The sequence below is a fragment of the Thermobia domestica genome, chromosome 12, assembly GCF_964235325.1.
Source record: "Thermobia domestica chromosome 12, izTheDome1.hap1.1, whole genome shotgun sequence".
Taxonomy (NCBI): Eukaryota; Metazoa; Arthropoda; class Insecta; order Zygentoma; family Lepismatidae; genus Thermobia; species Thermobia domestica.
The window spans coordinates 17881158-17907924 of NC_137465.1; the positions used below are offsets into that span (position 1 = coordinate 17881158).

General features: G+C 37.6%; 1 pseudogene; it reads right to left on the reverse strand.

The window, feature by feature from the left end:
* Positions 1–2643: 2643 nt before the first annotated feature.
* LOC145667160 (5S ribosomal RNA) lies at positions 2644–2762 on the reverse strand (annotated as a pseudogene).
* Positions 2763–26767: the final 24005 nt, after the last annotated feature.

Consider the following 26767-nt stretch of genomic DNA (forward strand, 5'->3'; position numbering starts at 1 on the left):
AATCAGACCATTATTTACCTTCTTATTTACCTTTTAATCAGATCATTAATGATTTACTGTCCTTATTTACCTTCTAATCAGACCATTACTGACTTACTGTTCTTATTTACCTTCTAATCATACCATTAATAGCGCAAGTAAAATTGGTTTGGTTCGGGTCTTTAATTTAGTTCTGGCTTTCTAGAGTTAAATAATGTGATCTATGCGCTGATAAAGGAGGTTAAAATACATATAGCAAATATAGAAAAACTCAATTTTACTTGCGAAACATTGTGAGCCATTTAATAAGGATATAAATTGTTGGCAACCTTCTATGTTAAATCACAATGAATAAGAATCTATGTGGCTACCCGTCCCCCATAATTAGACATGTTAAACCATAGAAATTTATTAACAATAGTTTTCGATACCTGGGTAGTGTTCTTAGTAATGACATGAAATGCGAACGTGAAATAAAAGCAAGGATAGGAATGGCGAAAGAAGCCTTTAGAAGAAAGAAAAGTCTGTTTTGTGGGACCTTGAACAAAGAGTTGAGAAAAAGACTCATAAAATGCTTGGTGTGGAGTGTTGTGCTGTATGGGGCGGAAACGTGGACATTGCGTAAGGGTGACGAAAATCGACTGGAAGCCTTCGAAATGTGGGTGTGGAGAAGAATGGAAAGAGTTAGTTGGGTCGAGCGGAAAACGAATGAGAGAGTGTTAGAAATAGTGGGTGAGGAAAGAACACTTTTAGATATTATTAGGAAGAGGAAGAGAAACTGGTTGGGACATTGCCTAAGAAGAGATTGTATCATGAGGGACGTCCTAGAGGGTATGGTGGCGGGAAAGAGAGGGAGGGGGCGAAAGAGACTACAATTAATGGATGATATTAAAACAGAAAGATCATACGCGAAGACGAAAAGGTTAGCGGAGGATCGTGGAGCATGGAAGCTTCTCAGCTGCGGCAAGTGACCTGCCAATAAAGGCAGAATACCTATGATGATGATGATGATCTTAATAAATAAAACATTTCTAATTTTATCATGCTAATTTATGTGTTCAACATGTCTGATTATGTATTACCTACTCAATGATAGGGGTTTCACGCTTGCCAAAGACGCTCGCTGTAGCGGGCTTTTGGAAAACGATGATACAGGTGTCCCACTCGAGGATATTTTTAAAATAAAACTTGCGAGAAAAATAAAACATTTACATGCTAAATCTGTAAGTATAAGAAATGGAGTTATCACAGAAGGTGCTAATAATGTCCTCCCGGAACGTCCAGACATAAGTGAAAACGACGTTAAATATTTCTTAAGAGTCTTCATTCCGCCGAAATTAAAATACCGCTAATTTTACAGTAATTATGTGATACCTTCAAATAGATAAAAGATAATCGAAATGTGGAACAAGAGCGCCCTAGACAATATTATTTTACATGAGAAACCGTTATCACGACTCACTTATCTACTTTCGATTTCGAGCCATTTTGAAAATCGGCATTTATTTTCGCGTTTCTAAACGGCTGAAAACATAAAGCCACTAGGTGACTTGTGGTAACGGTACCTCATGCAAAATAATATTGCCTAGGGCGCTCTTGTTCCATATTTCAATTATCTTTTATTTATTTGAAGATATCATATAATTACTGTAAAATTAGCGGTATTTTAATTTCGCCGGGATGAAGACTCTTAAGGTGACTGCTAGAACCTTTAGTGTCGCCGTCTGTATCTCGCGTCGAATACCACCCCGTGGCCCCATTTTGTTGGTGATAATCGAGTATGAGTTCCTGATCATTCAACTATAACAACAATTCCCCGAAAATGTAAACACAATCTTAAATATTTACAATAGCAAATTATAATTATCGTTTTACCTTCGAATGAGGCACATCATTACTTTCTGAAAAAAAAATATCACTACTTCAACCTATACGAGTACATTTACATCTATTAGTTATATTACATAAGTTATAATAAGATAAGCATTTTAAATGGAGTTGGAGATACTATAGTTACAAGTTAAGGCATATACCTTTTTAGCAAAATGTTTTACAATTTTCAGTTTCTTAAAGGAAGTTATTATTAATATCTAGAACAGATGTATCCAACTTTTGCTACCGCATTATATATAAAACTTTCTGCTATATGTAGAAGTCTATTTAGTCCACTTCAGAAGACGTTTTCTCATTTCCATGCTATTATCCCATTTGAGAAAATCATGTCCTCGTCCTACTTGTCATTGGATGGGTTTTTAATTCAAGTGAGATATTTAGCTGAAGAGTATATGTAGTTGAATGCTTTCTCTTGCACCCACAAAAGTAGTACATTACAGAGCTTTCATCAAAGCAGACACTCATTTGTAGAGCCGTATTTGGATGAAAGCCCCGTGTTGTGCAACCCCAGATTAGAAAATAGGTAGTCATAGGCGTTGTATAGTTTTGTTACTGATTCAATTTATAAATCTTGTTGATATCCTACATGTACTTTGTATATGTTAGAATACAGTGATGTACGCAGAGAGGGTTTCCGGATTTAACCCACCCCTTAATAGGGTCTTACAAAACCATTCATTGAACATGCATTGAATTTTTTTCATATGTCTTTCATTCCCATCAAAGATGGGCGGGCCGCAGAAGGTTATGCCTTCTCTATGGTTTAAAGTATACCAACAGCACCTGGTGTTCCCAGGCGGTCACCCATCCAAGTACTGACCATGTCCGATACTGGTTGACTTCGGTGATCGGACGAGAACCGGTATATTCAGCATGGTATGGCCGTTGGCCATGCATTGAATTAAGATAAACGTTTATAGGTATAATCTACAACTATATGAACCTGGCATCTTAAACCTCTTAATAAAATTCTGTGTACTCCACTGATATAATTAGTTGTATGACAAAAATATTCTAGATATAAGTACATGTGAAAACGCAACAATGCCCAGCCCGATGATATTGATGTTGACACCATGCGTTTGAAAACAGTATGGCTCTGTCTAATTACCTCCCCATGTATGGACGCAACACTGAATTAGCTTCTTTACAATCCTATATTTATAACTGTATATTGTCTTTTTTACCTTAAACGAGAATGTATTCTTAGTGAGGCTTTGACAAACTTCTAGCCTTAAAAGGTAAATGTTATCGGGAAATTTTAGTACCATCGCATAAAAATTTCTACTCCACGTTCTCTGGATAATAAGCTACTTTAAATAAGGATTCGGCTATGTTCGCCGCGAAAGCTACAAGCTATTTGGTGTTTATGGCTTTAGAGACCCGTATTTGTAAAACCTTGTAGCTCTCTTCTAACCTCTGGGCCTCAGGGTACTTGAATCTAAAATCAAAATTCGTGTATAATAATTTTGAGATTATCATGTTACAGGTAAATTGACATGCTGACAAGACGCATGTGGTAAAGTATCATCATTCCTAGATACACTACTCATTACTAAAACTGCGAAACTTTAAGAAAAAGAGATAGCAGCCACAAATTTAGCAGTTTTCGGTTAGTGGTATGACCCAGAACGTTGGTCAGCTTTGCCTTCCTGGACCCATCGATTCGATACCATATTATTCTCATGCTTGTGGTTGCATTATCTTCAACATGAATACCAACATAGGCGCCGACTTTGGGGGGGCAGGGCACTTTTGGCCCCCCAATATTTAAAGGTGGGGTCCTCGCCCCCCCCCCAATATAATCCAGTTGAGGAAGAATTACCAAAGAGAAGCAAGAATTTCTGTCGTAAATTACGTCGTGCCTTTAATTCAATATTAGGAACAGCCTTCTTATTCGATAGAAAGCACTGTTTTCAAATCGGCGTTTAACCTTTTTAGGATTTCCACTTTTTGAAGCAAATTTTAGACTTTCACTCAAACAGCTACTGCTTCCTTAGGATTTATCGTAGAATCGTGGTTCATTCCTCGTTTTTCTCAGGATAGATCATACTTTCCAACGGTACCACTCTCTTGTCCGTATTATACACCAGAAATAAGAAAATTGAAAGAAAAACAGATTTTTCGAAAAAAAATTCGAAATTTTTGTGCCCCTCTGGCCCGCGCCTGGGTTCACATAGGGATCTGAATCTTTAAAAAAATCTTGTTATATACATAACACGTGCGCAAAGTTTCGTTCTTGTATCTTGAAAACTGACGTCGGGAGAAATTTTTGAAAGTCTGAAGGTGACCCATCTTTTCATATATGTATATAAATAGAGGAAGTTCGGGTATTATGGAATAGTCGGATAATATGGAATACTTCATTATCTCACCTGTAATGTGTTGCTTCCAAGCTGAGGGGAAAGAAACTACTCCCGATGATGCTCTACAGTCAGTCTCCATGTGATTGTGACATTCGTTTTGTTGGTAGACGTGAACATCTGATTTCTTATTCAGGAATACTTTTACAGGTAAGTGGTTTACAACCTGTATTTTCCTATTGAAATGTAATAGAACAACAATTCTTTATTTATTATGACGTTGGATATACAGAGTGGTAGTTTGATAAGCGCCATTATCCTATACGCCTTCGAATGCGTTTAACAGCTCTTTCGTTTCCAAGCTGGCGTGGAGGGCAATATGGAATACCCGCAAGAAAAGCATAGTATTCCGTATTCCGCATGGTATTCCGATTACAAAAATATCTATCGGTATTGGGCAATTAAACATACATTTATGATGACAACAATGCTAAGCGTATTTTTTATTACAGCAAATTTTCTGATGATACAAGGGGTGAGCTTGGGTCCAGCGTTCATCATGTTTAATGTGAGCACACAATGACTGTGCCGATCCTGAAGCAGAGTATTATATTTATGACTTTTGCAAGTAATCACATTCAGTTATGGCTTGGCATTCAGAATTTTCATATATTGTCACTGTATTCATTGTATGTTCAACAGAAAACTTTTTTCTTTTCTATATAGCATTTGTATTCCATATTACCCGACTATTTCATATTATCCTCCAAAGTGATTTCTTTACAAATTATAAATTTTACCTACCCCTGTAACGAAACTTCTTGATCAAGATATACATAAATAAAGCCAAATATATAAGGCGTATACTTGTTTTCCTTTTTGTTTCAATGTGCAATTATTAACTGCGTTACAAGCGAAACAAAAATGGTATTCCATAATACCCGAACTTCCCTTATATATACCTAGATATAAAATATTTTAAAAAATGTACTGCATCATTCCTATTTAGCTTAGAGTCATGGTTCAAACCCCATTTTCTTCAGTATAACAAGCCCTTTCCAACGGTATCACTCACATGTCCGTATCACACTCCTAAACCAGATAATTAGGGAAAACTCGGAAGTATTTTTGCAAATCCAACCAAAACATTTTGCCCCTCTGGCCTAGGCCTGGGTTGACGCAGGGATCTGATTTTTTTCTAAAAATACATTGTTATGTACATAATACGTGTGCAAAATTCCAAACTTGTGTCTTAAATACAAAGGGCAGAAAAATTGTTGAAAGTCTGAATTTAGGCTCTCTCTCTTTATACACACACATACGTATATACTTATTATAAAAATTTACTGCGTCATTACTATTTAGGCTAGAGTCATGGCTTAAACGTTATTTTCTTTAGTATAACAAGCCCTTTCTAACGGTGCCACACACATGTATGTATCGTATTTCTGAACTGGAAAAATCGGGAAAACTCATTTTTTCTAAACAAAAATCAGCCCCTCGGAACATTTAGGCCCTCGTGTCCGGACTGGGCTTCACGTAGAGATCTCAGAAAAATTTGAGAAATATCCAAAGGAACATACAATTCCAATCTGATATCGTAAAAACTACAGACGTGAAAATTTTTTGAAATTTGCCTTAAGAAAAAGTAAAAAGTCACGCCCTTCCTCACCCACTTGGCGCAGCCAAGTTGACCATTTGGTTCAAAAACGCATCTGGGGTGTTCTTTGGTCCATCCTTGACTTGACTAATAAAAAAACGACTTAAGTAATTGTTATACAACCTAAATAAGAGGTTAAAGACTATAGTACGTCATGGTAACAAAAGTTACCAAAAATCCTAAAAAAGTTAATAGAGCACCGAAGCTTCAATCAACACTATGGTAACACTGATATAAGAAGTGAAGATCAATGTGGTGCAGTGAAGTTCCCAGAATTTGAACTTGAATTGAATGCGTTTATACAAATTTGACTTAGGTCATGAATTTAGCAGCGGAGCAAATGCAGCAGACCGAGATCTGGAGGGAACGGGGCCTTTATCCAACAGTTGATAGAAAACGACTGAATATGATTATATATTTATTCATTGTTTTGCCCCCCCCCCCTTCCAATAGTTTCTTCAAGTCGGCGCCTATGAATACCAATGTCGTGGAAAATTAATAATCAGACGATTCATCTGTTGCCGAAGACGACGAAAATGTGCTAAAATTGCTGCTGAATTTGACGATAAAACTTTGCAAGATTTTCCTGACTCAGTCGTGTCACACAAACACTCGCCCAATACGGAAATCTTATTCTATGACAACCTATAGTTGTTTCGTGAAGCACGGGTACTTTACGTGATGCGTCGTGAAGCAGCACTCCTACGCATTTTATTAACCTTCCATCCTCTCTACGTTCTTCCACTGGAGAGTAAATCCGTGCTCTCTTTTGAGATTTGCATTTTTAATGTCAAGTATTGTACGAGTTCTATATAACTATCTAACATTGAATTAAAGTTCAGTAGCAGCTACTAGATGTCAGCCAAAGATTTTGGACACATTCATAACCATTTTTTATTTAATTATGCTCTGAAACTAAAGTAGCTTGATCTAATTATACTTTCTAACACATTGGTTTAAATTAAAGCTATACAAATGTAAATGATATGTTATATTATCACAGAATTCGGGTATTGATATAAAAACACCTTCAAGGAATGATTGAATCTCGATATATTTTGTGATAAATTTTAATATTAGTGAATTGTTGTGCGTTGCTTTATAGTCTTTTTGGAAGGCATCCAGGGTGATTTATGCCCTGCCTGTAGAATAGTGCATAAAGTCTTTCTTTTTGTGCGTTGGCTAAATTTGGGTGTGATTATAATGGTCTTTTTATTTTATTGTTCACAGATAAAGATCACCTCCCGCACATTCCTACCCGGCTATTCAGCCTTCTGCCATTGGAACACTGAAATTAAGAAAGTTTATTGACACAATTATTTGAAGAGCCAAACAAGAAAGGGATTTTTATGGAGGGAAATAGTGCGTGGTGGAGACGAATTCGTGACTTGGCATTTCAATTTTAAACAAGCAGGTCATCGTTTGAAGCAACGTAATCTCAGAAAGAGTGATATCTATTTGTTTTTAATTAGACGTCTCCTTTCGGTAGCTTATCTCCTACAATTATGTAATGTGTTTAAAGCAATTTCGTGTACAGCTTTTAAAATAAGTGGGATATATGAGTATTGAATTCAATAACCGTATTTTAGGAAATAGTCTATATTCTAGTGAAAATAGCCATAAAGAACAGTCAGTGACTATGAAATGAAATGAAATCTTTAAGTTTTACGTTCCATGGTTATGCCGGTTAGGCTAAAGGAGACTGTGATGATGAGAGCTGAGTGAAATGGTGGAATGAAGAAAGTGGGAGGAAACGGAAAACCCACGAGTACGGCACGAGTACAAAGTCCACACGAGGTGAGCTGGGATCGAACCAAGGACCCCAAGCACCGGAGGTGAACGCTCTACCACTGAGCCACCGCGCCCCCATTTCAGTCACTATATTACGTAAAGTCTGTAACATGCGGTGCACCCACGGGGATGGTCGATCGGGTCCGAACACCCCCAAAACTTCTTAACTCAACAGTCATATTTACACTTTCTTGAGAAACCTATGTTTACTTTGGAAGAAAAATAGTTGATATACTTCAAAAATCTGACCTTAAACTACATCTGTATTCTTTCGTTTCTTATAGAAACAAATAAGTTTTATTATTATTGCTGAGAATATAGGTGTCAGTACTTTAGAATTACGTATCGTTTTATCGAGTGTAAATAACACCACTTCAATACTACGTAGACATGGTGACTACTACTGGTGGGTCTCCAAAACTTTGATTCATAATACCGATATGCAGTGGCGTATTTACGATTTTGTTTCGGGAAAGCTTTGCTAACTTTATTCCTGCAAATGTAAAAATTTTGCAAGATATTTCATTTACTTTAATATAGTAAATAAAATTTCCGGGGGGCTTAAACCCGGAAGCCTCCCTAAATACGCCACTGCCGATATGTATCGAATGTATTAAGTATGTACTGTAAAATTATAGAAGTACTAATTACTGCAAAAATAAACTAACTTAATGAATGTTTTTAGCAAGTCTCACAGTGTTAAGCATCTCAATGGAGCCATCATGTCGTAGAGTATAATCTAAGAAGAGATAGATGCATTACTCGTATAAAAAATAGTTGTACATATTGAGTCGATAACAATAAACAGATTAAAAAGAGGCAAGTTTAATGTAGATTAGGAATTAGATTTCTTGCCTTTTGATATCTGTGACCATGTTATCACACTTACGAGAAATCACGTCCCTCGTCGATTTCACTGCCCGGAGAATTGGAGAAGAAGAAAGGAAAAAAGAAGGGGGAAGCGGACTGAGACTGTTAGTTAGGTACCATCCTGGCATTTGCCTCCGGTGAATGAGCAAAACCCAGGAGAAACTTACTCAGAATGGCAGGATTGGAAGAGCTTTTATACTTTTTTGACGGATTGTCCTCACCGGTAATCGAACCAAAGACAATGGTGTATTGTGGAGATGGTTCTTTAGAGAAGTAATAAGAACAATTGGGTAGCACAGATAGAATAAAATAGAAACATAATGTTTCTGCTATGAAAAATTTTGGAATTCTTAAAGAATAGGACTAGTTAGGATAAAGGTATCTGTTTCCCATTCAGGATATCCCAATGGCCCTCGGACGGTTTGTAGCCGACTTCACATTTTCTGCATTTTGGTACAAACTGTAGTGATGCAGTCAGCACCAACCCCTGGGCCTTCTAGCCTTAAAATTTCCCAGATACCGAATTAACAGACAGTAGTTAAAACCCGAAGTTGAGCGATGGAAAAACACTGATTAAAAATGCCCCCAGTATTGTACCCTGGTCTTTGTCAATTACGCCAAAACGACTTCTTAGGGTTGTTTCAATAAATGAAAACATTGCTTGAAAATACATTTCTCAATTCTACAGAGGCAGGTAATAATCATTCCTTCATGCCTTCCAACATGAAGGGTTGATAACCAAAGTTGAACCATCTCTCTTATGAAAACGGAGAAACAGACGACTATAAATCTACAAATGCAATGGCGTTTAATACGTATATCAACCGGAGATTCTCTTACAACGTAAAAATATCTGAAAATAATACACGTGTCAGAATATATAAGCAAAATAAAATTATCTTAGTTTTCATCGCGAGTTGAGATGGTCGTTCCATACGGCCCAATCAACCCTTCATATAACGTAGCACATTCCTGTGCTAATATTTAGCTTAAAAAGTAAAATAGCATCCAGAGTGATTTCTTAAACCTATTAGAAATAAATCTACAAGGCACGCATGGTATATCTTAAAATTAAATTTCCGCTCATGATGTTCCGAAGGACTTTAGCCAACCAATCGGTGATTTGAATGTGTGGACTCGTCACTGGTAATATCATCTGCTTTTACCCGAACGGATAGACAGAACCATAATGTTGGACTTCGATATCTCGCTGGATTCTCTTACACGGTGGATGGAGAGTTGATAATAGCATTTGTTAAACCTAGCAAAAAAAAAAAAAAAAAAAAAAAAAAACGTAGTGTAAACATAGTTGGGTGAGATTGCTCTTTCAATTTTGAACTATATTATTATCTTACGAAACATGTTCCAAATGATTAGAAAATGCTCTATATGCAAGTAAATTATGTATATAACCAAGTGGCTTATTTTAACACACTCTTTGATTTTTACCACGCCCGTTAGTAAAAGACCTAGAATAATGCTAACTGTACTCAAAAATTCATTTTCAACGGTTTATCCGTTTTCCCATAATAATGAGAAAGATAAGAGAAAAAAATATAAAAGCATTTTCTCCTTTATCCTCTTAAATGACAATTTCAAAATTCAAATACGTATGCAATTATTTAAAGTTAAGAATTTATGAAGTGAATTTCTCACCTCAAGCTAAACTGAATCCCTTCAACTAAAATTTTCTAAGTTAGTACGGGTTGATTTTAATACCCCACTAGCCCCCTTTTCCCCGCAAAGAACCGAAAGTTTCGAAAACGCTAAAGTATAGTTTCCATTATTTCTAGTTAAAAGTCCAAATTAATTTCACACCTTGAACTTAAGCAAACCCTTGCATACGGTATTTGCTGAACAAGTAATGTTAATTTTAGAGAAATTGTCCCCGCTTTGTCTTAGAGGCGGAATCCTTCCCAAACGCTGAAACACATATTCAATTATTTTAAGTTAAGAGTTATAATGTCTAATTTCCTATCTCCAACTTGCATAAATTTAACATTTGGCATTTTCTGAATAAATAATGAGTAATTTGAAAACTATAGAAATTGATCTGTTAGTCCCTTAAGTGCAGAGTGTTCAAAAACACTAAAAAATGTATCATATTCAACGGTAAGTTGATATGCCGAATTTCATCTCCCTAGCCTAAGAGATTCGCAAGATATTACTATTCTGGGGTTTACTCCCCAAAGATAGGTATCTCCAGATATCCGTTCTTATCCCTTACTATTGAACTTAGAAGTGTTACAGTTTTCTAATTTCACCTTTCTATCTATACTAGTATGTCCTGAACAATAATGAGTCAATTACTTTTTCTCTTTTATTGTGTTGGTGCGAATCAAATGTCCTCACAGGGTGGTGCCCAAGAAATTGAAAACTACAATACCTGATTAAGCAAAATAGTAGTTTTTCGCTACCACACACGTGTAATCGGTCAACCAATGATTCCGTGGGAAAATGTTCGGAGTCTACAACGCAAGGAAATACTAAACCGTATGTTGCACCTCCAGATCGTCAGAACAAGTCTCCTCTGTTATGAAATGAAAGAGATAGTGGGAAAGGAGTTAGTGAGAGAAATATAGGAGAAATACAGTGCATGAGGAACGATTTCATACTGCAATTCATGGGGGGGGGGGGGGGCTACAACGTCATTTGCCCAACATGTGGCCGAGAATGGTAGTCATACATGCGATTATTTGTTAGCACTGTCAACCCATGTGTATCAACGTTTTCATCAGCGCTGTCGTCGCTGTCATCAGCGTATCAGCGCTGTCATCATATCAACGTTTTCACCTTACTGATTGCACGGGGGAAGACAACTGACAGTGGTACGGTGTTATGTCTAACTTGTCTGCATTTGGCAATAACACTTTTCCGAGGGTCTGTTTGCACTTTGTTAATGAGTAGTATATGCAAATATGACGTTTGTATGTGCTCATGTGATTCATTTTGCACCGTTGTGTCACCGAAATAAATTTTGACAAAACCAACAGCGAATAGCGCGTTCGTTTGCGTTCATGTTCCAAATGCAATGTTAATATTTTTCGCTATGCGCTACGTAGAATTTTTAAATTTGATTTCGTGAAGAAACTCGCATTTGTGTGTTCTTCATGGTGACCCTGTTCAACCACACATTATCTCCTGACTCTCTTAGTTTATTTATGACGCCTGGCTCTAGTTCATCTCTGTGCTACATTGTCGAGGCGCGTTGTCCACCAATCATCAAAGAAAACACTTCTTTCGCACGAAACTAGTATATATTTATTAGTTAACTAAAGATATACTACATTGACATGACATCTAGTCTTCCGTGCAAGCGCTGCTATCGGCTGAAGGAATTCCAGTCCCTTTCGTCGTCCGCTCTCTTGCTTAGTAACAGCTGAACACTTATAGGCTCAACGCGTGGGTGTGTCGAGGGTGTGAGCATTTTTGCCACGGCTCAAGACATTTTGGCAGCACTATAGTAGTTATTTATTAGTATCAATTAACAGAAATTAACTTACTTTAACTTACATTAACTTACTTTCTATTACTCACTTTTAGTGTGCTTACCTACTATTTGCAAGTGATTAATTCTAATATTCCAACAAGAAGCTAAATAATTTTGAATTTGCCATAAGTCTTTATCACAATTAGACCAATCAATAGGAGATAACTAGTAGCAATCAATTAATATTAACAAAAAACTCCATTAGTGTTCATGCCACATTTTATATTGAAATTATAACTGTAGAGAAAAGCAAACAGTTACAATTACATTATAAAAAAAGCATTTTCATTATTCTGTAACAGAACTTTTCAAGTATAAGCAAATTACTTCGAAACAAAATGTAAAGAGTTGTTTGAAAAAAATAAACGATGCATACAATTCTTCCTCTCTAATATATAAGAGAAATTTAACTCAAAAAATAAAACTTTTTGCTTCTTTAAGATATGCATTTCAAGCGAAAACGCTTAATTATCCCTTGAATAACTGTGAGAATATAATATTTTAAAGTAAGATGATACCGATTGTTTTAGGTATCTAATTATAAGTAGCCGTAATTTTATTGAATAGTTAAAATTGTTAACAAAACCGAACTACTAATACTCTATAAACAAAACTTATACGATTAAAATACCTCATTAAATTCTCACTGGAAGAAAATTGTTCAAAAACAGGACAGATGCACCAATGACTGATCGTTCAACAATCATTTGCGAAATTTAATCACATTTAAAATAACTAAGGAAACAGAACTATTATTTTAAGACTGAAACAATATACTTTAAAAAATATACTTGGATTTTGATCGTATTGTTTTAACTGACAATCTGTACACTGTCATTGTCATCATAATAGGTATTCTGCCACTCTTTGGGGATCCTATGGTACAATTTGTACCATACGGGTGTTTCATGGTACATTGCGTCATAACTCTCCTATTTGAGCTTTTTCGTCCGGTTTTTTTTTTCAAGTTCAGAGGCATTATAGAAAACCTTACGTATGGTTTCACACCTTCCTGCGTCGAGACATAGGAGGTGATGACGTCATAATTCTAAAATACAGTAGAGCGTCGATTATCCGAACGTCGGTCAACCGAACGACAGCTTAACCGAACTGTGTACTTGCTCGCACCTGTTACTCTCGCACCCTACCGTCCATCATCCCCCTCACTCCCAAACCAAGTTTCCCACAGTAGTCGCCGCACTGAGCCACCGCTGGCGGAACATTGCTTCTAATGGGGCCTTCATAAGGCGCTGCTGACCGGCCAAGCCGGCAGTCGCTGTGTTTCAACAATCAGCACACTTCTTTTTTTGAATAAATTTACTGTACAGTACTTCTTTTTGGCAAATAAACATGCACAGTTCGATTATCCGAACAAACCAGTTTTTCGAACACCCATGTCCCCCAATTACTTCGGATAATCGACGTTCTACTGTATATATTTTTATTTATTAAGCCTATGTTCATTATTTTTTGGCGGGCTTATTTTTGCACGTAGAAGATTGAAATTTTGCATAAACATTCAGTCCACCGAATAGTATTTACCAGATTTTTTTCAGATTTCTGCGTTAAAACAGGGGGGGAACCAGAGGGGCAAAATGTTGAAAAAAGGAATATTTTAACCCCTTTCTTTGGGATTTTCCCACCTTAGATACTTGATGGAGACACGTGAGTCATACCGTCTGAAAGGCAGTTCAATTCTGAAGAGAACGATTGGCAGATTATAGTCCTAGGGTAATTAGGGATGAGTCAGGGAATTTTTATCAAAATATACTTCTGTATAGGGGAATATGGGACATTGTCGGTATATATATATATATATTTTCGGCGGGCTTATTTTTGCACGTAGAAGATTGAAATTGTGCACAAACATTCAGTCTACCGAGTAGTATTTAACAGATTTTTTCAGATTTATGCGTTAAAACAGGGGGGTCCAGAGGAGCTAAAAGTTGAAAAAGGGATATTTAGACCCAAAAATCCCTTTTTTCAGGAATTTCTCGCCTTAGATACATGATGGAGACATGTGAATGGTACCGCCTGAAAGGCAGTTCTATTCTGAAGAGAATGATTGGCGGATTATAGTCCTAGGGTAAATAGAGATGTCTCAGGAATTTTTTTTATCTGAGATCATGGTGTTTTGCGGTAATTTGGGACATTGTGGGAATTCTTTATAAAATTTCTCCCGCCCTTAGTATTCAAGATTGAAACTTGAAATTTGGCACACACATTCTGTATACGAGGTAATATTTATCAATTTTTTCTTAGATCTCTATGTTCACACAGGGCCGTTCCAGAGGGGCCCAAATTGTGAAAAAAAATTCTCTCCGAAATTTTCCATTTGACATCATTTTTTCCTCTCCTTGTATATGGTATGAGCATGCAAGTAGTACCATTTAAAAGCCAGCTCGATTGTGAAGAGAATGAGGTATGAACCATGATCCTAGGATAAATAGTGACGATACAGTAGCTACTTGACTGAAAGTCTAAAAAATACCCCAAAAACCCCAGATCCCGTAAGGGTTATTGGCAGGTCACTTGCTGCAACTGAGATGCAGCCCATTACAATTACACACGCACCCCTCTTCTCCCTGTCTATAATGCCTGTACATTGTACATGGCTCAATTTCTACAATATCATTAATGTTTAATGGAAAAACATTCCGTTTAAAGATGACACATACAAATTAATAAATCTCATTGAGTGAAACAAAATTGTATATGTTGTAAGTAAAAGCATTGAGGGTAAAGTTTCATATGTAATTATCAAGAAAATAATAATACTAATAAATTATAATTTATTCATATATATATATATATATATATATATATATATATATATATATATATATATACGAGGGATGACCATGAAGTAATGAGAATTGTTGAAGAAAACAACTTCATTACATTTTTAATCAACCAAACGTGATCACCTTCAAAGTAATCCCCTTGTGCCTGCACACACTTACTCCGTCGGCGTTTCCATTGTTGGTAGCATCTCTGGAAGTCATGTTTTGGGATGTCTGCCAAAGCCTGTGTTACAGTTGTTTGGATGTCTGTTTGTGTTTCAAAATGGCGTCCTTTAAGAATTGTTTTCATCTTTGGGAACAGAAAAGAAACCACACGGGGCGATGTGTGGTGAATAACGAGGGTGTGGTAGCACTGTAATGGATTTTGATGCCAAATACTGTCGACCGGACAATACATTCTCCAGTCATCTTTTTGTTGGTGTGTGAGATTTTTCGGAACTAGTTTGGTAACATACTTTTCGCATTAGCAAATTTTCAGTTAATACTAGACGCGCTGTTTCTCGATTGGTGTTCAGTTCATTCGGAATCATTTTCACAATTAATCGTCTATCCACTTGCACAAGTTCCCTCACCCTGCCTGTGTTCTTTTCCGTTCGTGTTGTTGTGGGTCGCCTACCGCGATGTTCATCTTCGATGTTTGTTCTGCCTTCTGCAAACATTTTGTGCCAGCGATACATCTGTGCCATCGATAACACTTCATTTCCAAAGGCCTGCTGAAGCTTGCGGCACGTTACCGCGGCAGTCTCACCAAGTTTCACACAGAAAGATATTGCGTAGCGCTGCTCAATATTACGTGCTTCCATTGTTGTGACGGGGATTCAACACACGACCGCACTCTTCAACCTCTAACTCCACAATAAATAATATTTCGTTAGTGCCACGTGCTGAGCTAGTAGATCAGGCCTAAGGTCACACGTTGGTGGCAGTTTCAGTCTGCAGGGTTGCCAGGATCAGCTGACAAAAATTCTCATTATTTTATTATCGAACTTCGTATAACACTATATTTGTGACTTCGTACCTATTGAAACACCCGACCAAATTTGCAACATAGGTCAGGTTCAGGCCTGGGAAGGTTTTAGTTATTTCACTTTGATGGCTTAACACCGAGGAGAGGAAGTGGGACGCTGAATCCAAAAATATGGTTACATTGCTCTCTATTGAAGGAATTGAAAAGATCATTTTGAATTAATATGCATTTTAAAGGACATTTTTCTCTATTGCCTTGCTGCAAGCTAGTAACAGAGAAAGGAAATACGTAAAACTTTCTGAAGGTGACTGATGTTGCTATTGCTGCGCAATTTTGTAGGAAGTTTACTTGTCGAAGATTACTCATAATCATCATACAGGATACATTAATCATGATTTTGACAACGTGACGCCGCATTAATAACACTAGTTAACAAATTTAAACTTTTTGTTTGTTACATGAGAAAAATCACCTGATCTTAAAGGAACTTTTTGCGCTGAATTCGAATATGCACTCGGTTTCTCTCCATCACGTACAGTTTTCCCTAACAGAGGGATTTTCGGGAAATTCCCTCAAAAATTTCCCTTTTCAGATATTTTATTCCCCTAGCTCCTGTCCCCTTACATATAGTAACATAGAAATTATACCTAAGTATACCTTGATTTATATTTAATAAACCCTAAAAGTTTCCTAAAAATCGCTTTGTTCTTTCTAGAGAAATAAATATATTTGTATGTATACTGTGTGCACTGTTTATTGCACCTGATAGTAATGCTTTCAGATCTCCTGAGTTGGGGTAAAAACAATTTGCTTTATTACTACAAACACAGACATAAAAATGAATATTTTCAATAGTCAACAACACACTTGGAACTTATTGGATGCAGAAACGAACATATCAGTGTACAGGAAAAGGCATGTTCAATTTTCAAGCTATTTCTCAATGCAAGATAATGTGTGCGTATGTACGGATATAAATGAGTTGATGGCGGAGCTAGGAATTCCTTACGTTCCAGAAGAATGGAGGTTATTTATCGACGCGTCAAAGGTCAGCCTTAAAGCTGTCCTTTTACATAATGGAAATAAAAAACCTTCTATACCACTTGCGCACTCAGTGAAGATTAAGGAATCCTATGACACCATGTCAACTTTGCTAAATCTTATAAATTACAAGGACCATTGTTGGCAAATATGTTGTGATCTCAAGGTAGTTGGTATTTTATTAGGACTGCAGTGCGGTTACACGAAGTACCAATGTTTTTTATGTTTATGGGATAGCCGAGCTGATGACAAACATTATGAAGTGAAGGAATGGGAACCTAGAGTGAATTACGTACCTGGAGAATGCAACGTCAAATACGCTCCTTTGGTAGATCCTAATAAGATATTACTACCGCCACTTCATATCAAGTTAGGACTTATGAAAAACTTTGTCAAAGCCATGGACACATCTGGTGAAGGTTTCAAGTATTTGCGAGATAAGTTCCCTAACCTGAGTGATGCTAAGATTTCAGCGGGAGTGTTTATTGGTCCCCAAATTAGGAAATTAATGCTTGATGATAGCTTTGGCAGCAAGTTAAACAGTGCTGAGCTAGCTGCCTAGACAGCATTTAAGTGTGTTGTGCGCAAATTTCTGGGCAATAACAAAGCTGAGAGTTACACAGAAATCGTACAGGACATGATACAGAAATACAAAGAGTTGGGTTGTAGGATGTCTTTAAAAATCCACTTTTTGCACTCCCACCTCAGCTTCTTTCCTGCTAACCTAGGTGCTCTCAGCGACGAACAGGGGGAAATATTCCACCAAGATATAATGGCAATGGAGAAAAGGTACCAGGGACGATGGGATCCTTCAATGATGGGGGACTATTTTTGGGGTCTTGTTAGAGAATGCAACATTTCTTACAAAAGAAGGAAGTAGTGTACGTTTTTGTAACCCAATGGAAGTTTCATATATTGTGATAGTTTTGATTGTCTTTTCATGACCTTTTGGTACATTTGTATTATTGTTTATTGTAAATTGTCACACTTGTAAATTATATTGTATTATATTTTATATATATGTTTGTGGTAATAAAGCAAAACGTTTTACCTCAACTTAAGAGATCTGAAAGCATTACTATAAGGTGCAATAAACAGTACACACAGTATACATACAAACATATTTATTTCTCTAGAAAGAATAAAGCGATTATTACGAAACTTGGAGGGTTTGTTAAATATGAATCAAAGTATACTTAGGTATAATTTCTATGTTAGTATATGCAAGGGGACAAGATCTTGGGGTGTAAAATAAACGAAAAGGGAAATTTTTGAGGGATTTTCCCGAAAATCCCTCTGTTACGGGAAAATCGTACGTGATGGAGAAAAACCGAGTGCATATTCGAATTCAGCGCAAAAAGTTCCTTTAAGAACAGGTATTTCCTTTTATGTAACAAAACTTTTGTTAACTAGTGTAAGCGGAAATTGGTTAAATAGTTAAGAACCTATGGATAAATCTAGAGATCATGCTATTGAATTCTTCCGGCTGTGACAGTACACGTGTGTACATGTGTGTCCCGCCACGTATCTTGGGTGCGGCAGTCTCTAAGAGCCAATCAGAATGCAAAAGAACAATTAGTTTCCATATTTGTGGAGATGATAAAACGGATGTACTGACTGATATGAGGTTTGGGTGTGTCCCTCGTAAAATAATAAAAAGGGACCTCAAGGTCTCAATGATTGATTCGGACGCTCAGAGACGCAAAGATTAGGAGCATCGAAATTCAGACATTCGGGACTTCAAGTTGCACAGTGTTAGAAGACTTCTAATACAAGGTATGTACAAGCACTTGTCGCTATATTAATTTCAGGTAAAGAGATGTCTAGCAGTACTATAAAATGATTATTCAGCCTATCGTAAAACTATCAAGATTGAGGACTGAAGTCGCATATTCGTATTTCATCTTCCATTTCTTCTAACTTAAATATTTGAATTCAATCTATACGAGGGTCACTACGAAAGTTTTTAGATGTGAAATAACTTACATACTTAAAATCAATTTAATACTTACATTTTCTCAAAGTATTCACCATTACACTGTACACACTTTTGCATCCTCGAAAACCACTTTTGGAAGGAGTGTTGCCAGTCTTTTTCTTCAAGTGTTGAAAGTTCATTCTCGTAAACCACTACAGCTTCTTCAGGGCTGCAAAATCTCTTCCCACGCATGCGATCTTTGATCCTGGGGAACAGAAAAAAATCACACGGGGCCAGGTCAGGGCTATATGGCGGATGAGTCATAAGTTTGACCTCCGTAGATTCTAAAAACTGAATTGTGATGTTGGCCGTGTGTGCGGACGCGTTGTCATGATGAAGCAGGATCCCACGCAATCTCGTTCTTGGACGCTGTTCCTGAAGCTTCTGGAACACTTTTGTTAGGCAAACAGTGGTGTACCACTGAACACTAACAGTCCCTTGTTCTTCAAGTGGAACAATTGCAACATGACCAGATTTGGAGTAGAAAGTTGCGACCACCTTCTTCCCCACACTTCGCGGTCGCTTCATTTTCGTGGGTGGATTTTCGTCTGGAAAGATCCAAACTATAGACTTGCGTTTATTTTCAGGGTCAAATTGATAGATCCAAGTCTCATCACCAGCAACAATGTCAGAGACGCGTCGAGAATTGTCTCCATCAAATCTTGCAAGCATTTCTTCACGCCATTCTACACGCATGCGTTTCTGCTGTTCAGTCAAAAGCACCCAAAGAGATGAAACCTTCTTGAGCCAAAGATGATCATGAAGAATTTTTGTTCTGCTGGCGATTCAATGTTCACTGTAGATTCAATGTCCTTGAAAGTTGTTCGAGAATTTTCTCGAATCATTTGTTCCACAGCGGCAATGTTTTAATCTGACACAGCTGTTGCCGAGCGTCCAGCTCTCTCTTCATCTTTAAGCGATGTCCGGCCTCTTCTGAATTCGCCAAACCACCGAAAAATTGTAGCACGACAATGAGCAAGGTCCCCAAATGCCCCCTGCAAAGGGTCAAGGCTTTGTGTCTCGTTCAAACCACTTTTGAAATCGTAAAGGATCGTAAAATCGTAAAAATTTTCCCTTTCGAGCTTCATTCTAGACAGCCGAATGCTGCTCACATCAACAAACAAGTGAAGGCGATACGGCCACGCCGATAAGCGAGGCGAGTTGAAACTTACTTCGCTTCTTTGCTCTGGATACCACTACCGAACGCAATTGTTGGAATTCAAATACTGTGCCACAACAATGCGTATCTCAAAACTTTAGTAGCGATCCTCGTATTAAGGTATCAAACTATCAAATGAACTATCAGATATCAAATTACTCTTGTTGAATCACTAAATTAAATGTTGTATATTACCATTTTAGTTATATAATAAACTTACTTTTTATAAATATTGTTGTCATTCCCCTAGATTAAACCACCTTTTCCCATGAAAATCATGGTGTAATTTGATTATATTTTCTTTGTGACACCCGCTAAATTATAGCGTGAGCAGATTTCTACATTATGGTGGAACAAAACGAGCTAAGTAAACAAAGAAAAAGTCTGCAAATCGTCACAGAAGGGGGACATCTAAAAAATAAATAAAACTTAATAACTCTTGAGCCACTATACCGATCTCGATCAAATTTGTCATATAGACGAAATTCGGTCCTGAGATGGTTTTTCTTACTTCACTTTGACGGTGTAACTTAGGGAAAGGGAGAGATATATAAAAATACATAAAAGGAGTCTACATTTGTGACTTAATAACTATTGAACCCGCTACGATCTCGATCAAATTTTCACCATAGATCAGGTTCGGGCCTGGGATTGTTTTTACTATTTTACTTCGACGCTACAGCTCATGGGAGGGGAAGGGGGAGATATTTGAAAATGATCAAAAATGATCAATATTTGTGTCGAATCCATAGATTTCGGGGTCGCTGAGATGCAGTTTAAATCCAAATTCAGCCCGTTAATGTCCAAAATGAAACGTATTCTCTCCATGCGAGGAACGGGTATTCTGCTAGTACGAATAATACCGATAATAACTTTTGATACTCTTCGTTGTCAACAACATAAAACTTGACACACTTAGCGCTCGAACTCCAAGATGTCAAGAATCCAACACATGGCGCTGCTAACGTAGTTAGGTCCGAACGAAACAGTGAGAAAGACAATGTGCTCGCTTCAATTATGGCAAATTTTATTTGCTATTCTTCAACATTTTATGAATATAAAACATTGTTTTTCTCTCTGACTTTGTGGACAATCTTGACTTCATTTCCCTGGTAATTTACTGGGGTTGAAAAATAACACTGCTCAACAAGAAATTGTTTTTCTTAATGTTTTTACATTTACCGAATGATTTTGACGTGCTAATTACGAATCTGGTATTAGTTTTCCTCAAATGTCGATTGTTTGTAAGAAATTTTACAAAATCGTCTTTGTTCAAGAATGCGATTTTAGGGGAAGAATTTCAGCCTTTACTTCCGCTGTCCATAGATAGCAACACAGAACAAACTCTTGTGGATTAATTAGCAAGTTCCGTTTCGTAACATATGCATTCTATGATTACAAATTTTGAATACAGCATTTATTTTTAATGAAAATAACTGTCTAGGAAAATATAATTTCTTATCTTTTTCCCGTACTTTTACAAAAAAATATTAACGTTTACTTAAGTAAAGGCAGTAAATTTCTATATGGTTCCACTTGGATAGCCAGCTGCATCAATCACAAGTGCAGCACATCTCTGCCCAACATCCTATTTACAGTTCAAAGTGTAAGGCCGAACCTTCAGTTGATCCTACTCAACCAGACGTACCAATCAGAACGTCTGACCGTCCAACGCCACCAAATAGCTCGTTAACTCACCCTGTTACAATTGAAGGTATGATTCGTTTCTTTACAGTAACAACCCAAAACATTCATTCCTTTCTGCGTACTCATATTCTTAACCAAGTCATACTTACAACTAAGCAACTATACAACATTCAACTTTATGCTACATATTCTGGTCAACATGTTCACTTTCAACTTCATCCCGTTTCAACACCTGTCTAAAATTATACATATTATCATGGATTTATCATTTCTGTTTTTGAACATTCGTTCCTTCAACACTCGCAAGGTGCTACTCCACACTCTACTGTTGGAAGAAAATATACACGCCTTTGCCTTGAAGGAAACATATCTTTTGCCGCACCAACATGTAATAGAGTCGATTTGTGCGAGGTCTTGCAAATTGTACTGCTCTTCATTACAACTTATAGTTCCACATCTTTAGTGTTATTTCTGACTTTACCTCAAAATGGCTTATTACTGTTTTCCCACTCGCCAATTCAATTTTAATGTTGGGTGTTTTCCAAAAAGTTATTGTTTATTTGGATATGCACAACCAGAGTTCTAAATACACATAAATTCACATGAATAAACACATAATACTTACTAATGGGCATGGAAAAAGTAATACAAATTATGGGGCCTATCCTGCTTACACGATAGCCCCCCAAATGTCATCCCCACTTTCTTGAAAACTAACAGGGTACAAACAAACCTTTTTCGGTACAAACGGTACAAACGATTTGATTCGAATGGTGTATTTCAATTTTTTGTGCTGTGATACGGGGGGGGGGCTATCTTGGCACCAAGATAGTCCCCCCAGGTTGACCTCTCAAGTAACCCTATAAGGAAAATGGTACAAACGAAAATATTTTCGGTACAAACGGTACAAACATAGTACAAACGAATGACCTAGTCATTATTTCAACTTTCTAAAGGCGGGTGGCTATCTTGCCATACGTCAACATTTCAGTGAAGTTCATATTCTATCACATGAAAGAAGACATGGAAGTAAAAGAACCAACCAATATCGTGCAGACGACAGTTGAACAAAACCAACCTTTATACAGATTGTTCTAAAATTGCATTGTTCGACAAATTTGTTTCGCATTTCAGTTGATTCATTTTTGCATGAAATCATTGCCTACAATCAAAATGGAAGTAGTGTATAACAAGAATGTTAAACACTTTATCCGATTACAGAGACATCTATCACTTATAAAAACACAACTTTGTTTCGTGATACAATTTGCAAAAAGTAAGGTTCTCATTTGCAATTTCACCGTTCCTTCCAGCTTTACCCTTTTACGGAAGGAGTTTGGAGAGATAATTTTCAAGGAGTTAGATTTCTTTCTTTCTATTATAGCACTTTCATTCTAATCATCTTTTCGTCTGTTGCAACATTCCCGAGTCGTGGAATGATAATACCCTCTGTGATTTCCTATTCGAATTTTTGTTCTTCTCATTTATCTTTAACCGTTTTCATATTAGTAGCACTGGACGTTTTATCTCATACAGGTACCATGTCGTGGTGGTCATTTTTAAAACGGTTACCCATATGAATAATCTTTCCAATAGCGGTCTTTAGTTTTCAAATAATGTTGAACAAGGTATCCTCACCCCATGTTTCCATATACAATTTTGAAGTTGGGCCATGGGCGCCCATGAAAGATGGCCCTGGGAACCACCGCGACAATACCAATCGATGAGTCCCGTGACACTTTCTATTTCAGTTTGTCCGGTTTATTTATGTTCTACCGTTTTCATATTAAGGTACTGGACGTTTTATCTGGTACAGGCACCATGTCTTGGGGGCCATTTTGAATACAGTGACCGATATGAATTTTTTTGCCACAATGTTTTTTAGTTTTTAAATATCTAACAAACGAGATATCACTCGCCTCTTATTTCCATTTACAATTTTAAATTTGGGTCCCGGATGCCCATGAAGGGTGGCCCTGGGTAGCACCGTGACATCACAATTCGATTTGCCCCATAGGGTTTCCTGTTGAGGTTTTTTGGTTCATTTATATTCAACCGTTTTCAAGATATTTCCGTGGAAAGATTAAAATGGGCCACCCTTTATAGTGTAGCCAAACCTAAACTGTCACTTAACTCAGTATGATGTGCTTATTCCGCGAAACTCTATTTAGAGATCGTTCAAAAATTTTGTGGTCCCTGATCTAAAAACTAATTATTGGCCAAGATTGCAATCTTTTGATCCACTTTTTTATCATTCCTAAAATTCTTGTATATGTTTAGATCTTCAAGTCCTCAATTCGCATTTTAGTTCTATGAACGACAAATGAGGACACTTTTGTCTCTCCACCGTTCAAAGCTGCTTAAAATATGTTTTGGCCTCTACAATAGCATTGTCCCAACCACCACATCAGCACCTACCTACCTCATCCTGAAGTAACTTCCATCCTGCTGCTTGCAAATGACCGCTCAAGAAGATGAGAGACATCTTACGTTTTCTGTTTGAGAGGAATTCAGTATATTTTCGAATGACGTAAATTGAATCCATAACTTCTATTTCCACATAGTAAACTTTCCTTTATCGAAACACATGTTCATCACCTTTTCAGCTTGAATCTTCACCATACAATCGAATGCTGGAAGGGCCTGTCCTTAATGCACAACACTGTGTTTTGTATACTGCTGACAAATTTTAGAAATATTGCTGCACGTTGCCATACATCACGAAATGGTTCAAATAGACAGGAATGCAACATATATAACGTACGTTACAAAAGCTATCTGGAGCTAATCACTAAACATGCTATGAATAGGTAATTCAAGTTGGTTTATATGAGCAGCAGCTCATTAGTACTCACTCCGGGACTTGATCAGAAGGCCTTCTTCTAGAAAATTTTATCAAAAATCAAAATGTGAGAGCACTGGACTTGGATACTACTTTGCTAAAGGACACAAGTATTCTACACAAGGATGAGAGATAAACGCTATTTATCTTAGCTGCCTGGGAGGGAAGCAATGACACTTGCTAGGTATCCCTCCTGGACAAACCACTGTTCAGCAGGAGATAACTTAACGTGTTGGTTCTTCTCCGCAGCTTTGAACTTAATGAGGTATGCAGCGTCAAGATACAAGCCCGCACTGTTCTTTAGGGCTTACCAGACCTGGATTGGACTCTGAGAAGAAGTGCTTATATGATAGAATTGGGTATCTTTTTTTCTTCGGCGTCCCAAGGAGGAAATGTGTGTATTGCGTAGGGTCTAAAGAAGATGAAGGGGATTTGGGTGAAGATTTAAATGCACGAACACTAAGATTCAAATAACGAACATGCATTTGAAAGGTCCAAAAACTATTCTGGAATAGGGAGAGCTATGCCATAGTGCTATGAAGTCATTACTGTTTAATGTAATTAACTATTGTCTGTATTTTACAATAGTTAACTGCCATATTATACGGAATGGAATGTTGGACGACGAACAAGAAAGAGGAATAGAAGTTGCATTTTGCCGAGATAAAGATGCTGAGGTGGATGTGTGGAGTGAAGTGGAAGGAAAGTGATCCGGTAAACAGTAAAGGTGAGACCAGTACTAGAAAGATTCCAAGAAAGTAGGCCGTGGTTTGGACATGTAAGAAGAAACTCTTTGCAATGTGTAGCTCAATGAGTGGATGCTCTGAAAGTGAAAGGGAAACGAGCTCAATGCCAGCCAAAGAAGAAGTGGTGAGACTTTGTTAAGAAGGATATGGTGCAGTGTGATGTCACAGCCGATATAACACAAAATAGAAACAGATAGAGGACAATGAACCGAAAAGCCGACTTCAGCAAACTGGGCAAAACCGCTTAGAAGAAGATAATATGTAACTGCTCATATATAGTGTTAAAGTCCTCTGAGGGGGGAAAGAAAATAAGGGTATTGTAGCGCCCTCAGTAATTGTAATAATTTATAATAGTAACATTTCAATCCACCAGTGTAAACTTCTCATTGTAAGCAGGGGTGGACTGGCTACGTAAAAAGGGCGCGGTCACATACTCTATGAGGGCGCTGTCCATCAGAGGCTTTCGCTTGTATGGAATACCCCCTCCTAATAAAAGAAAGTGCCGGGGGGCTTCCCTCGGAAAATTAGTACACAAAAAACAACAAAAGATTTAGTAGCTATTGCAGTTAATCACGATAGAATTATACAAATTCAATATTTTCATAAACAAAAAAAGAGACTTGAGTACTAAATACGAGGCGTGTTTTTTAAGTAAGATCCGTTTTGTTGTAGACACTAGTAGTTCGTGCGCATACCGCAACTACCGTGTGCGTCGTGTACCGGCATGCCTCGGGAACAACTGTGCTCAGTTTCAACTCTGTAGCTGACCTGTACTGTTGTGCTCTGTGCTTTCACAATGCTTAAGACTACCAAGTCGCCCGCCGCGTGTGAGGTTCGCTCAGTGATACGGTTTTTGTCAGCAAGTAACCTGTCTGGTGCAGAAATTCATCGGCAGATTTGCGAAGTGTACGGTGATACTGTTATGAGTGCAAGCAAAGTGCAGAAGTGGGTACGAGAATTCAAAAATGGCCATGACAACATCCATGATGAGGACCGTTCCGGTCGCCCTTCTTCGATTACAGACGATTTGGTGGCTTCAGTTGAAGCGAGGGTTCGTGGGAACAGGCGCTTCACAATAACAGGTCTCTCAAACGAATTTCCTGACGTGTCGAGATCAGTGCTTTACAAAATTGTTTCTGAACACCTAAAGTTTAGGAAACTGTGCTCCCGTTGTGTCCCGAAACTCCTAAAGAGGACCACAAAAACCAAAGATTTGAGTGTGCCATGAAGTTCTTGACTCGTTATCACGAAGAAGGTGACGGCTTCTTGAGTCAGATCGTAATTGGAGACGAAACATGGGTTTCGCATATCACGCCCGAATCGAAGTAACAGAGCATGGAATGGAGACACACACACCCGCCAGTAAAGGTGAAGGCCAAACAGACTCTGTCCCAGCGCAAAATCATGGCGTCGATGTTTTGGGATAGGCATGGTGTTTTGTTGGTCGACTTCATGCAACGAGGAACCACTATCAGTGCAGAAGCATACTGCCAAAACCTGTGAAAGCTACGAAGAGCGATTCAAAACAAACGACGCGGCATGCTGACAAGGGGCATTGTTCTTCTCCATGACAACGCAAGACCTCAGACTGCAGGTC